Source organism: Equus asinus, chromosome 6 (genome assembly GCF_041296235.1).
Source record: "Equus asinus isolate D_3611 breed Donkey chromosome 6, EquAss-T2T_v2, whole genome shotgun sequence".
Taxonomy (NCBI): Eukaryota; Metazoa; Chordata; class Mammalia; order Perissodactyla; family Equidae; genus Equus; species Equus asinus.
The window spans coordinates 48,790,805-48,803,949 of record NC_091795.1 but is presented as its reverse complement, the minus strand read 5'-3'; the positions used below and the strand labels follow the sequence as shown (position 1 = coordinate 48,803,949).

General features: G+C 40.0%; 1 protein-coding gene and 1 long non-coding RNA gene across 12 annotated transcripts in view; one reads left to right on the top strand and one right to left on the bottom strand.

Annotated features, from left to right (window-relative positions):
• The window catches only part of VPS54 (VPS54 subunit of GARP complex), a 106,708-nt gene extending 104,962 nt beyond the window's left edge, over positions 1-1,746 (bottom strand). For 8 of the 10 annotated variants that reach the window (XR_011504266.1, XR_011504267.1, XM_014836791.3 and 5 more), the window contains exon 1: positions 1,269-1,730. The gene's annotated coding sequence lies outside the window, so the exon portion shown is untranslated. Of the gene's footprint in view, positions 1-1,268 lie in introns of all 10 variants that reach the window. The other 2 variants (XM_014836793.3, XM_070512717.1) reach the window with 1 other exon arrangement.
• Positions 637-12,875, top strand: LOC123286618 (uncharacterized). Of its 2 annotated transcripts, none has more exons than XR_011504268.1 (4): positions 637-1,125; positions 5,210-5,283; positions 6,404-6,532; positions 8,038-11,243. It is a non-coding gene; the product is annotated as an uncharacterized lncRNA (long non-coding RNA). The 2 variants fall into 2 exon arrangements; XR_011504269.1 differs by lacking the exon at positions 8,038-11,243 and adding an exon at positions 12,740-12,875 and having other exon boundaries at positions 674-1,125.
• The last annotated feature ends 270 nt before the right edge of the window (positions 12,876-13,145 follow it).

The window sequence follows — 13,145 nt, the reverse complement described above, 5'->3', positions numbered from 1 at the left end:
CTCTTAAAAGTGATCCTCAAACTGTACTGTCTGTCCCGGTAGTGTGATAATTCTGAAGTTACCAGAGCATAATTTAAAAAGAGCCAAATCACAATAAAACAGCAAACATCTAATCCCCTAATCACAACTATCAATCACCCAAAATTTGCACACATTGATCATTTTTACCAAAACCTATCACAAGCGATGATGATTACAATGAACTATGAATACCTATTTCTAGGAAATCAGACTATCACTGCAATACAAATCGAGTCAAACAAACAAATCCCATCATTCCATCTTTCTATCATAACTGCTTAGAAATCATTAAAGCTCTCAAGGTACTTTTCCAATGAGAACTCTCCATCAGATTTATAAAAGTCAACCTGAACGTCCATCAAAATCTGCAGTTTAAGTTACCACAATAAGACAATTCTCAGTGTACTATCACGCTATCACTTGCCTTGTAAGCGTTTAAGATTGCCCTGGGGTTTGACAAATCAGAAAGAGTCAATTAAAAACCAAAAACACTACCAACAATTTAATTCTTCGAAAGAACTTCAATAAAGACCAGAAGATAAACCCGGTTAAAGGCGAATTAAAAAAAAAAATTGCAACCCGAGTCAGCGAAAATTCTAAAAATATCCTGAACTCAGCACGTGGACAGACCAAGTGGTAAACTGTAATGGGCAGTCAAAAGTTCCCTTGTTAACGATGGGAGGGCAGGGGAGGCCTGCCTTTTTATCAATGCAGAGATGGAAAGCAGCAGAAGTGAAGAAAATTCTTTAACAAATCATTGCGAGCTAAATTGCCAAACTGCAAAACACCGCGTTACTCTTTAGGTTAGCCTTCCCCAAGAAGAAAAATGATTTTTTAAATTTAAATTATTCCAGTAGGATCCAAAGAAGGCTAAGGGCCCGGCTGGAAACAGAAAGGGAAAGTTTGGGGGCAGCACGTAAGAAGGCGGTAGAAGTTCCAGAGCCCGGATCCCGGAGGGGGCGAGAGGGGCGAGAGCAGCGGCTGAGGCCGCCGGCTGGAGGAGGGGAGCACAGCTGCCGGTCCCGGTCCCGGTCCCGGTCCCGGAGCGAGCGTGAAAAGGAAGAGGAGGTGGCCGACAGGAGAATGGAAGACGCTTCAGCGCCGGTCAGTTGTGACCAAAACTCTGTGCGCTCCAGGCCGGGGAGGAGACAGAGGGGGTGGGGTCTCAGGCCCTCTCTCCACTGAGGGTGAGGGTGAGGGTGGGCCGCGAAGCGCCGGGGGCCGCGGGGGGCCGGCCCGACACCTACCTGCGGGTCCCGGGCAGCCGCCCCAGAGCGAGGCCTAGTGCATCGCCGCCGCCTCCAGCCCTCCACGTCTCGCTGAGGCTGCTCCTCCGCGGCCGCCGCCGCCCGCAGCCCCTTCAGGCCCAAGCCCGGCTTTCCGCCCCCGCCCCGCGCCTGCTGGCCTGTCGGCCGGGGGAGCCCAGGGCCGCCCTCTCGAGCCCAGCTCCGCTCAGGGGTGAGAGGCGGCAGCGGCGGCTCCCTCACGTCTCTCCCGGGTGTCCTGTCAGCCAGCAGTTTCCCCCGGGTCCGCAGCGCCGCCTCCGCCGCTGCTGCCACCGCCTCTCCCACATCCCCGGCCTCCAGAGGAGCCGCCGCCGCGCCGCGACCACTACCCCTAGCGCTTCTGCTCCTTGCTCCACTGCTCCCCTCACCCCGCCGGCCCGGCTTGGCCCGGCTAGGTCCGGGGAGACCGCGCCGGAGGCCGCCGCAGCCCCCAGCCCACAATCCACCGCGCGGCTCCGCCGGGGCGGGAGGGCCGCGGCCCGGGCCGCGGGGAGTGCTCGCCGCCTCGGGAGGAGGGCCACGGCGCGGGCGCCCCCGGCGTTCCCCCGGAGCGGGGAATACCCCGCGCGATGCTCTGCGTCTCCCCCAATAATCCTGCCCGCCAAGACACAAACCCACGCTGAACTCAGCTTTTCCCCACGACCCCTCCCCCACCCGAGTGGTTCTCAGGGGCAGCCAGGGGCCGCCTTCCGCCTGCCCTGGGACTGACCCGCGCTCCCTCAGCCCGGCCCTGCCCCCCCCCCCAGACCAGCCGACTCCAAACGCACCCATATCACCCAGGACCTATTAAAGTAGATACTCCCACTACACTCCACCTCTCCTTTCATCCCCTAAAAGCGAACCCTGTTCAGAGTTTCCTAAATAAATGTTCTTTGAAAGGTTAAAGGTCACCCCCTCCCCAACAACCCACAGGACTCTGAAAACTACATTGTCTATTGAGGCCTTCCCCCACCAACTCTAAGTTTTCCCCTGGTTCAGGCCTTCCTCCAAGGCACTTATCACACTTCTCTGGCACTGAAATCGGTTATTCCTGCTATTTGACTGAGATACTTTAAGTGTGTGTGTATTATTAATACATCCTCGTTGTGATTAAGAGTAATCCAACTCAACCTGGTTTGAGAGGGCTTGCAATCTTAATCCGATAAAATACAATCTGCAAGAAAGGGAACGTCTTGGAATATTTTTAAAAAGAAAAAAAAGGGCCCTCAATCATTCGAGTGCTTATGTCTTAATTTTAGAAAGATTTCTTTCAATTTTGAAACTATTTCTTTGCCTAAAAATATCTGTCAAAGTCTCAGGCATTTATAAAATACTAGTATGTTTTAACAAATCAAAAGTGAAAATGTAATTCTTACAGTTGGGGATTGAAAAACAAGTTGATACAAGTTTCACTTCCAAGAAGTCACTGAAAGCTGCAAATATAACTGTGAAATAATATTTTACCCACTAAAGAGCTAAAGTTGGGGGAATGGAAGGACAAAAGAGAAGAAGCAACAAAAATAGTTGAGAGAAAATTCTTATATTATGTTTTTCTAAATTCTCTACAATTTTGGGATAAAAGGAGTGAGAATATCAATCCCCAATATGAAATAAATGTAGCTATAAAAAATAAAGACATCCTCTTAAATCCCCCGTCTCATATAAAACCAGTTGAGTTTATCTTGTGAAAACGTTAAGGAAAGGTTCAGCAAATTTCATCCAAGGCCGGAAAGGAAAATAATTTCGTTTTAAGTCTACAATCAGTTGATGGATTATACTAAGAAATGGATTTAGCAAGTTCCTATATTTTGAACCTGCATAAGGAAGTCAAGAACAGTTGGAAAGCTACCTTTAACTTGGCAGTTTGACATTTTAAAAAATATTTGCATTTATGCCCCTCCTTGTTCCAAAAAAGATTCCAAGTTGCTCCAGTTGGCACTTGGATTAAATAATAGCCATGAGGTATCTCCCAGACACTAGAACAAGACAGACTGGTTTGCTCTCCTCATTATCCATCTGTAGATAACACACCATAGGAAGAAAATACACATTGAGTATTATGCTTTGCTCTTTCAGGGATCCAGCATGATTTTTGCTTTTACTTTTCCACAGAACAATTCATAATCATGAATCGAAACAGAAAAGTAAATGCTGATGGCCAGGTTTGCCAACGACAAAAGAAAACAAAATGAAAAACTGTTAACTGGATAAATAATTTAATTTAAAGGTAGATAAATTTCAAATTAATTAATATATTCACTTATCCCTTAAATCATTTCAGTATTAGAAAAGGCAAATTACAGAGAAATATGTATACATATATTATTAGTGTTCATTTCCAGAGACCACAGATGACAGAAAATTAAAAATTGACAGAGATCACCACTGCCCTCTTGCAAATAGGAAGAAAATATTTAGCTACCATATTACTAAAACTGTATTTGGCATAGTATTTATTAAACCTATTAAGAATTATGAATGGTGATATTCATCAGGGTCATATATTCTCATTAGAGGGAGAATGGGCAAATTTTCTAATGCTGTAATATCTATAAAGGAACTACGTTTATGTTAGTGTATGTTCAGTGGGTATTTGTGTGTGTGACAGTAGTGAGACTAACATGTCTACTCAACCAATGAACACCATTTTTAATGACTTATTTTACAGAAACTATACATTCACATGCCAATATAAATACAGAAGGGAAGGGAACACTGGTAGAAGGAACAACTCAGAAAAATTACTTTGCAATTTAGTTAGATTTGAGAACTAGCCCTTCTTTTTTCCACAATAACAAACCTTAAATCTATCAAATGGAAATCATTCAAGTTCTCTAACCTAATCTATAGCTAAATATGTGTAATTACATTGTGTGTTTACTATAAATTATCTTTGGTAAGCAAAATCCACATGCACTCATGAACTTAAAGTATTCTGCAGATAGTAATTTGTGTTTTTTTTTTTTGAGGAAGATTAGCTCTGAGCTAACTACTGCCAATCCTCCTCTTTTTGCTGAGGAAGACTGGTCCTGAGCTAACATCCATGCCCATCTTCCTCTACATTATACGTGGGACGCCTTCCATAACATGGCTTTTGCCAAATGGTGCCATGTCCGCACCTGGGATCCGAACCAGTGAACCCCAGGCCACAGAGAAGCAGAACATTTGAACTTAACCGCTGCGCTACCAGGCCAGCCCCCCAGATAGTAGTTTTTGATGTAATACCCTAAATTATTTTATCCATTATATTTAAGCTATTTTAAAATGTTATAATGCTTAAAAATCACAATGTATAACAAAGCAATTGGAACTGGAAACTATGTTTTAATGTTTATTCATATCTAATGTAGGAAAACTTTCCGATTTACTTTGAGAATGGTATAAGACATTAAACCTAAATGCAAGTATAAGCACCACTATAAATTTTATAACATTTTGTGTGATAATAACATACTCAATAACTGTTGGGAGTAAAATACAAGTTTTCAGCATACCATCATCTGTTTGTGTCTTCTAAATCAGCTGCTTGATTACTTTGGAAACAAGTACTTAACTCTATTAAATTTCTCTGGTACATTTCTCTTTGACTCTGATATTCCAAATTTCCATTTTTATTATCATAATAATAGCAACTACCATTTACTAAGAATTTACTGTGCTCCAAGCATGGGGAAAACCAAGGTAGTGTGGTATATTAGTTTTCTATTGTGTGTACAAACTACCACAAACTTAGCAGTTTAAAATAACACGTATTTATTATGTTACAGTTTCTGTGAGTCAGGAGTCCAGGCACAGCTTAGCTTGGTCTTCTGCTCAAGGCCTCATAAGGCTGCAATCAAAGCATCAGTCAGGCTGTGTTCTTATCTTATCTGTTTTCAGTGTCATTCAGATTGTTGACAGAATTTATTTTCTTGTGGTTGTAGGACTGAGAGCCCTAGCTTCTTGCTGGATGGAAACTGCCCTCAGCTCGTAGAGGCCACCTGCAGTTCCTTGCCATGTAGGTTTTCCCAACGTGGTTGCTTTGGTTGCTTGCTTTATCAAACCAGCAAGGAATGTCTCTAAGCTCTCTAAAGTGAGTCAGCCCACAAGACAAAGTGATATTCTATCATCTTTGCCATGTTTTATGGTTTAGAAGCAAGTCACAAGGTTGGTTCACACTCAAGGAGAGGGGATTTTACACAAAGGTGTGAATGCCAGGAGGTAGGAATCATGGAGGCCACCCTAGTCTGTCTACCACCTGCGGTGATTTATTGCATAGGCTTCGGAACTTAGCTAACCCTGGGTTTTCACCTCGGCTTTGACACTTTTGCTATGTACTTTTGATCTCAGTTTCTAATCCTTTGTTTCTTCATCTGCCAAATAGGAGTAATAACCTCTTCACACTTTTTTTTTCTCCCATGTAAAATGAGGATAATAGTAGAATTGTTGTAAGGATTAAATGAGCATTTAACACAGTAACTGATAACATGAAAAGCTCAGTAAACACTTGTTAGTTTTCTTCCTCTTCCATCCTCTCTTTGTTATTTTGCTCTTAGTCTAGTAGAAGTCCCAATGGCATTTCTACTTTCAACTGCTACTTCTTTAGCCTGTGTCCAGAGTGTGTGTGTGTGTGTGTGTGTGTGTGTGTCTAGGGCTATGAAAAACAATTCTAGTATCAATATCTTTAAAAATAGGACTGTATTGCAGATGTTGTCTACAACTTGAACTAAGCAAAATTAAAAAATGATAAATTCATAACATTAGAAAGATAGCTATTAGACACACAGACTTTGAGAGTTTAGAGAACTTTGTTAGGATTGGCTTTTTTTCTCCCTCTGAATCATGTTTAATGTGCATATGGTACAAAAGGACCTGTTATGGCATAGTAGTATTCATGGGCTCTGGGTTTGCATTCTAGCTCTGCTACTTTCTAGCTGAGTAACCTTAGGCATGTTAAGCTCTCAAAAGCTCAGTTCCTTATGGGAATAATGATAGTACCCACTTCATAGACGTGCTGTGAGGATTACATTTAAAGTGTAGTTAAATAGCATAGATTAGTGCCTAGCTCACAGTCAGTACTGAAAAATGTTAGGCTATCATACCCATTATTATAATCTTCGCTATCTCTTTATTATTAGGAAGCTTGTGTTAATGAAAATCACAGAACAGTAAGCAACAAGACATGGCTGTGAATGAAGTAGGCAAGGTGAGACATGAGAAGCCACAAAATCTCAAAAGTCCTCATGAGACAAAGTGCCACAAGTAAGGTAAGTGGTCAGAAGATATGAAAATTCACAAGTCAGAAATTGGACAAATAGGAACTAGGGGCCAAGGTAAGACTGTGAATTCTCAGCCAAACTCTGAGGAATATAACCTAAGACATCAGCAAGAGAAGAGCACATCAAACAGGTAATTCCTACCTCAGACATAAAGCCTTTTATATACTTCCTCCTGGAACAGGAGTCAACCATAGAGCCTATCTAGTCCAGCATTTTGAATAGGAAACATACAAGTTGTATTACTATTGGAAAATAGTGAATCAGTTGTTGAATAGATTAGAGGAGTATAGCTATCAGAAATATGGGGAAATCCTGACAACTGTAAAATTATTTTCACATTGGACCATTTCCCTAGAGGAGTACTTATATATATATACCATTTTGTTAGTCCCGTTATTATATTTTTTCTTATGTTGCTTTAGACAGTATTTGGTCATTTTATTGTTTCATTTGGTTCTTTTATCTATGGAGGCTTTGTCTAATAAACTAAGTTATAAATATTTCCAGGACAGGATTTTCTGTTGCTGCTACTATTGTACTTTTTAAAATATCCCTACAGAATTTGGGATAATATACTACATAGTAGACTTTCAATAAATGCTTGTTAAAAAAATAAATAGGAATTACTCCCCCTTAGTAAACGGTATTTAGTATAATGAATATTAATAATTCATGAAATTAATGGATGACCTTGAAATCATACTTGACTCTTTCATACCCCACATCTATCGTGTCAGCAAATTCTATTAGTTCTACCTTTGCAATACATCTAGACTAAACACTTCTCATCACTCACATTGCATTCACCCTTGTCCAAGCTCTCTTGCCTGCAGGGCCCTTAACTACATCAGTTGGGCTATACACTGCTCATTACAGGAAGCACCATCCACAGAGACTACAGGGTGAATGATGCTTCTTGGAGTTGTGTAGTGCAATGATCCTACTTGCCTGGATTATTGCAAAAGTCTCCTAACCTTTGTCCTCCACCAGTCTATTCTCAACACAATAGTCAGCTTGATCCTACTAAACCTTAAGTCAGATCATGTCATTCCTCTGCTTAAAACTCTATTGTGGCTCTGTCTCATTCATGGTAAAAGATTAAAGTCCTTGCAAGGCCCCAGATGACATCATCCCACTCTTACCTCTCTAACTTTATCTCCTCCTGCTCATCCTACTTCTCACTCTGCTCTAGTCATTTGGGCTCCTCACTGTTCCTCAGTTATACAAGGCATGTTCCTGCCTCAGAGCATTTGCACTTGCTCTTCCCTCTGCCTAGAATGCTTTTCTCCTAGATATCCGAATGGCTAACTCCCTCACCTCCTTCAGGTCTTTATTCAAATCTTACCTTCTCAGAGAGACTTTCCATGACACCCATAATTCTCATTGCAACCTCATGCCCTGTCTGCTTTTCCACTTTATTTTTCTCCTCAGCCCTTATTATCATCTAACCCCCCATATGTTTTACTTATTTATCATCTGTCTTTCCCCTACAGGAATGCAAGCTCTATGAAGGCAGAGAGCTTTGTCTCTTTTGTTTACCACCTTATACCCTGCCCCCAGCACCTGAAACAGTATCTGGCACAAGTTGAGAGCTTAATAAATACTTGCTGAAATAATGAATGAGAGATAAAGACAAGCTGGCACTTATAAACATAAGCCACTTTCTTGTATACACTAAGCGGAATGAGTAACCAATTAGTCTAAAGTCTTGAAAACAACTTGCCACTGTTATAGGGCTCAAGATTTTTGTAAGCCACTATTAATTTATTAGATTTATGATAAAGATAATAGGCTTGGCTTGTTTTACAATTGGAGTATTTTAGGTAATAACTATATGAAATTATTTTTAAAATATGCAATTCTATAGTGAAGTAGAATTCTAAGGATGGAATGGTTAAACATTTATTAGGAAAAAACTTCTCACTTAAAACTTCTCTAGGAAAGGAGAAATTGCATTTAAAACTTTTCTAGGAAAATTATGGGCAATTTAGAAGCCATACATTTCCAGAGAAACAGAAACCATAGTTGGCCTATCAAGAGATTTCCTCTAGAACCACCTTCTACATCAACTAGATCCATGCCTCAACACCAGCCATCACTCAGAAAGAACCCCCTAAGTATCAGGAATACAAATTCTTACACCACTATGTAATATTTTTAAATAGAGAAAAACAACCAAACAGTGAGGAAATATTTTACGAGCAAAATAAACAGAGACAAAAAAATACTGGGTATCATAAAACCAGGACAATTTCAAAACATAATCCAAAGTAAAAGATTAATATAACAATGGGTTGCAATTATATAATGGACTTTCCTTGGATACCAAAATGCATTAGAAAGCCCATTTAATTCTCATGCCACTGTCTGGTCATTTTAGTTCCCATTCTACCAGAAAGTGAAATATCTGTGTTTTCTCACCTTGGTCTCTTTACTTCTATGAATTCCTGAGCTTTAGTAAAGACAAATTCTCAATCAGAATCTGATTTCATTGTAGAAGTCTTATTTCCAAAAATCTAACATTAGATTTAGAACAGAATTTTTCCCTTTTGCACTTTTATTTATTAGCTTTTCAGGCTCTATGTAAAATAAAAATAATAAACTCAAAAGAAAGAAAACATTGTTGAAATCAAAGACTCTTTTGGAACAGAAGAGGTCTCTCATTTGCCAGATGAGGAAATGGAGGTCCAAAGGACTGAGACAGATAACTTTTTAGTGGTGGCAGCCAATTTCCAATCGGAAGCCAGGTTTAAGGACTTCCAGTCTTGTGGTCTTTGTCCCACACTATACTGTGGGAATGCTACAGCAACAAATTACAAAAAAAAAGCAAAGAATTATGTTAAGTGGAATTACTTATCATTTGAATCCAAAAAATATCAGATTCCCTCTTTCCTACAAAGAAAAATTAAGGCTTTCTCTAAAGTGTGGCATACGAAGGTTCTCACTACTTGTAAGAAAAAAATGTCTTGTAGGGAAGATTTTGCTTGGTAATTAGTATTTAATAACTTAGGAAATAATGAATGTAGATTAATTTATTGTTTTAAGTACTCTTTACCAGTTCTCAAATCCAAGAGACTGTTCCCATATTTGGTTGCAAGAATGAAGTATTTTAGAAAATGTATAGCTTATTTTGGTGTATTCTTTCTTTATAAATATGCAAAAGCCTATTTCCATTCTTCCAACTTTATCCCAACTCTACTTTGCAGTTCAGTATGCACAGCAAAAGAAATGGTAAAGTAAGCATAAAAGACACATTTACAAAACATAAGTATTTCTGTGTCTATTACAAATTGAAAGTCAAACTACTGATAGTTGTTTTTCCACAGATCCCTACAAAACGCATATATCAAATCAGTGAGCAAACAAAAAGCTTGTCTAAATGTCTTTGTCTTTATGATTAAACTGGTTCACTCATGTGCGCCAGTGAGTGCTGCTTTGACTCCAGGTGGTCAGCAAATCTCTCTGGTTAATGGCGTCCAGAGGAAAACTGCTTTCCTCTCTGTCTAATTCTTTACTGCCTGCCCTTAGCTGCCTGCATTTTGCCCCAGTATGTGAGAGGCTACCTCAGTTACTCGATATTTGCCCCCAGAATGGGGTTAATTTTTGGTCAAAATTGTGATTTCTCTTAATGGTGGAATCAATATTCTGATTCTGATTCTAAATCTCTTATTATAATGAAGAGGTAGGAAAAAATATTCCTTAATCTCGTGCACCCATCCTCATACTCAAGTAGACGTTTAGACATCCATTCATACTCAGCAAATATTTATCAAGGATGTTTCTGGGTCGTAGGTGCTAGCAGTAAGCAAGATTGATTCAGTTCATGCTCTAATAGCACTCAGTCAGGGGTGGGGTGGACAGGAAGTACAGAATAGAGACATTAAACAAACACTGATAGGCATTGTTCAACAACAGTTGGGATATGTGTCATGGAAAGGTAAAAGACGCCATGAGAGCTTGTAAAGGTGAGTGTAATTTAACGTAGGTGAACAGAGACTCCTTGTCCAAGGAAGCAGTGTGTAAACTGAAAAATGAATAGGAATTGGCCAGGGAAGGGGAATAGAGGTAGTGAAAAGTCCCAGGCAGAGGAAACAGCCAGCAGAAAGAAACTTAAGGCATGAAGGTGAGCAGAGGGAACAGAAAAAAGGCCAACGTGGCTGGCATGTAATGAGACAGAAATAGGCTGAAGCCAGACCATACAGGGAGTTAAACATCATGTTGGAGTTTGAACTGTATTATAACCTATGATAGGACTTTGGGAAAGGAGATGACACAAGCATGTTTTTAAAAGATCAATTTGACCACTGTGTGGAGAATGAGTTAGTAGAGATAACCAAAAGGAGGTGTGGCACAAGCAATTAGAAGGGTATCTGTTATAAACTGAATGTTTGTGCCCCAACTTCATATGTTGAAGCCCTAACCCCCAATGTGATGGTATTTGAAGGGGGAACCTTTGGGAGGTAATTAGTTTTAGATGAGATCATAAGAGTGAAGCCCCCATGATGGGGTTATTGTCCTTATAAGAAGAAGAAGAAGAAGAAAGAGATTGCTCTCTCTCCACCATGTGAGGACACAGCAAGAAGGTGACTATCTGTAAACCAGGAAGAGGGCTCTCATTAAGAACGGAATCTGTTGGCACCTTGATCTTGGACTCCCCAGAGTCTACAACTGTGAGAAATAAATGTCTGTTGTTTAAGCCACCCAGTCTATGGTATTTTGTTGTAGCAGCCCAAGCTGACAAAGACAGTGTCCGAGTGGTCCAGGTGTTGGGCTAAGGTGGTGATGGTAAAGACAAAGAGCAATAGATAGATTTTAGAGGTACCCTGGGAGACAGAATTGACAGTACTTGCTGATTGATTGGACAAAGGGGCTAAGAAATAGGTAGATGTTAAGGATGATTCCTAGGTTCCTGACATGAGCAACTGGGAGGATGCCAGAGCCTTTTAATGAGGTAGGAAACATTGGAGGAGGAAAAGATTTGGCACCATAAATTCAGTAATGAACATGTCCAATTTGGAATGTCTATGTAATGGGTACCTGGAAATATTAGGGAGGCAGTTAAATATATGGGTCTGGAACTCAGAAGAGAGACCTGAATGAAGATATAAATTCAGAAGTTGTCAACAGGCAGTTAGTAATTGAAAGGATGGATGTGTGTGAGATTTCTGGGAAAGAGAATTTAGAGAGAAGAGAAGGGGAAAAAAGGGAAGAGGGCTTGTGACTGGCCACAGATCCACACAACAAGCATATATTAGCACATATCACATCAATGAGCAAACAAAACATTTGTATAATTGGCTCTGTCTTTATGATTAAACTGACTCACTCATGCGTGCCAGTGAGTGCTGCTTTGGTTCCAGGTGTCACCATATCACTCTGGTTAATGGACTAGGTCCTGAGAGGGGAAAACCAGCAAGGGGAGACTAGAAATATGAGCCAGAGAAATAACAGGAAAGACAGGAGACCATGGGGTCACGGAAGACAAAGGAAGGTATTTTTTTGAAAGAAGCCAGGACTGGTTAACTATGGCAAATAAGATGTATGCTGTCCATTAGATTTAGCAGCACGAATGTCACCACTGATCCTAGCAAGACAAGTTAGGTAGACGGTAGAATTAGAAGCAGATTATGAGTTGAGGACTATTATATGGAGAAGATCAAAGGATGAATAAACTGTTTCTGGAAGCTTAGTTGTAAAAAATAAATAAATAAATAAAGAGGAGTAGATGGAGTGGTAGGTGGAAGTGGGTGTGAGGGAGGATTTTCTTAAAATAGATATTTGAACATGTTTGAATTCCCAAAAGTTATCTTCAAAAAGAAAAAAAAGTAACTCCACTGAACATAATAATTTTTTCCCAAATATTTGTTTGCTCATGTTATTCTGTGATTCAGGAGATCTAATATCATTTAAAACTTTTGATTGAACTTGACAAAAACAACAAGGCAGGGGTATAAATTATTGTCTGATGACATTGAAAAGTCTGTGGTTAGGGATAACTTCGGATATGGTTGGCTTTAGAGGCTCAAATGATCAAGCAAGAACCAATTTTTTCTCCATCTCTCAGCTTTTCTGTCACCTGTTTATTCATTTAAAAATATTTATTGCAAAGCTACTATGTCTTATGGTCTATTTTAAGCACTGGAGATACAATGATATAAAAAGAGAAGCAAGCCCACTTTCACTATTTCTTTTCAGCATCATACTGGCGGTTCCCCATTTCATTGTACTGGAGGTTCTAGCCAGTAAGGTAAGAAAAAAAGAAATTTAACAATATAAGAAGTGGGAAGAAATAAAACTGATGTTATATTTAGATAATGTAATTATATATTTAGAAATCTCAATGAATCGATAGCTATATTACTAGAATTAATTAACCAGTAAGGTTACTTGATACAAGGTATGGTAGGTAGAATTCTAGGTTTTCCCCAAGGTTCCGGTCCCTCGTGTACATGCCCCATGTAATCCCCTTCCCTTAAGTGTAGGTGGACTTGTGAATATGATGAAATTTCACTCACATAATTAGGTTATGATATGTGGCAAAGGTGAAGGAATTTTGCAGATGCGATTAAGGCCCTCAATCAGTTGAACCTGGGTTGATCAA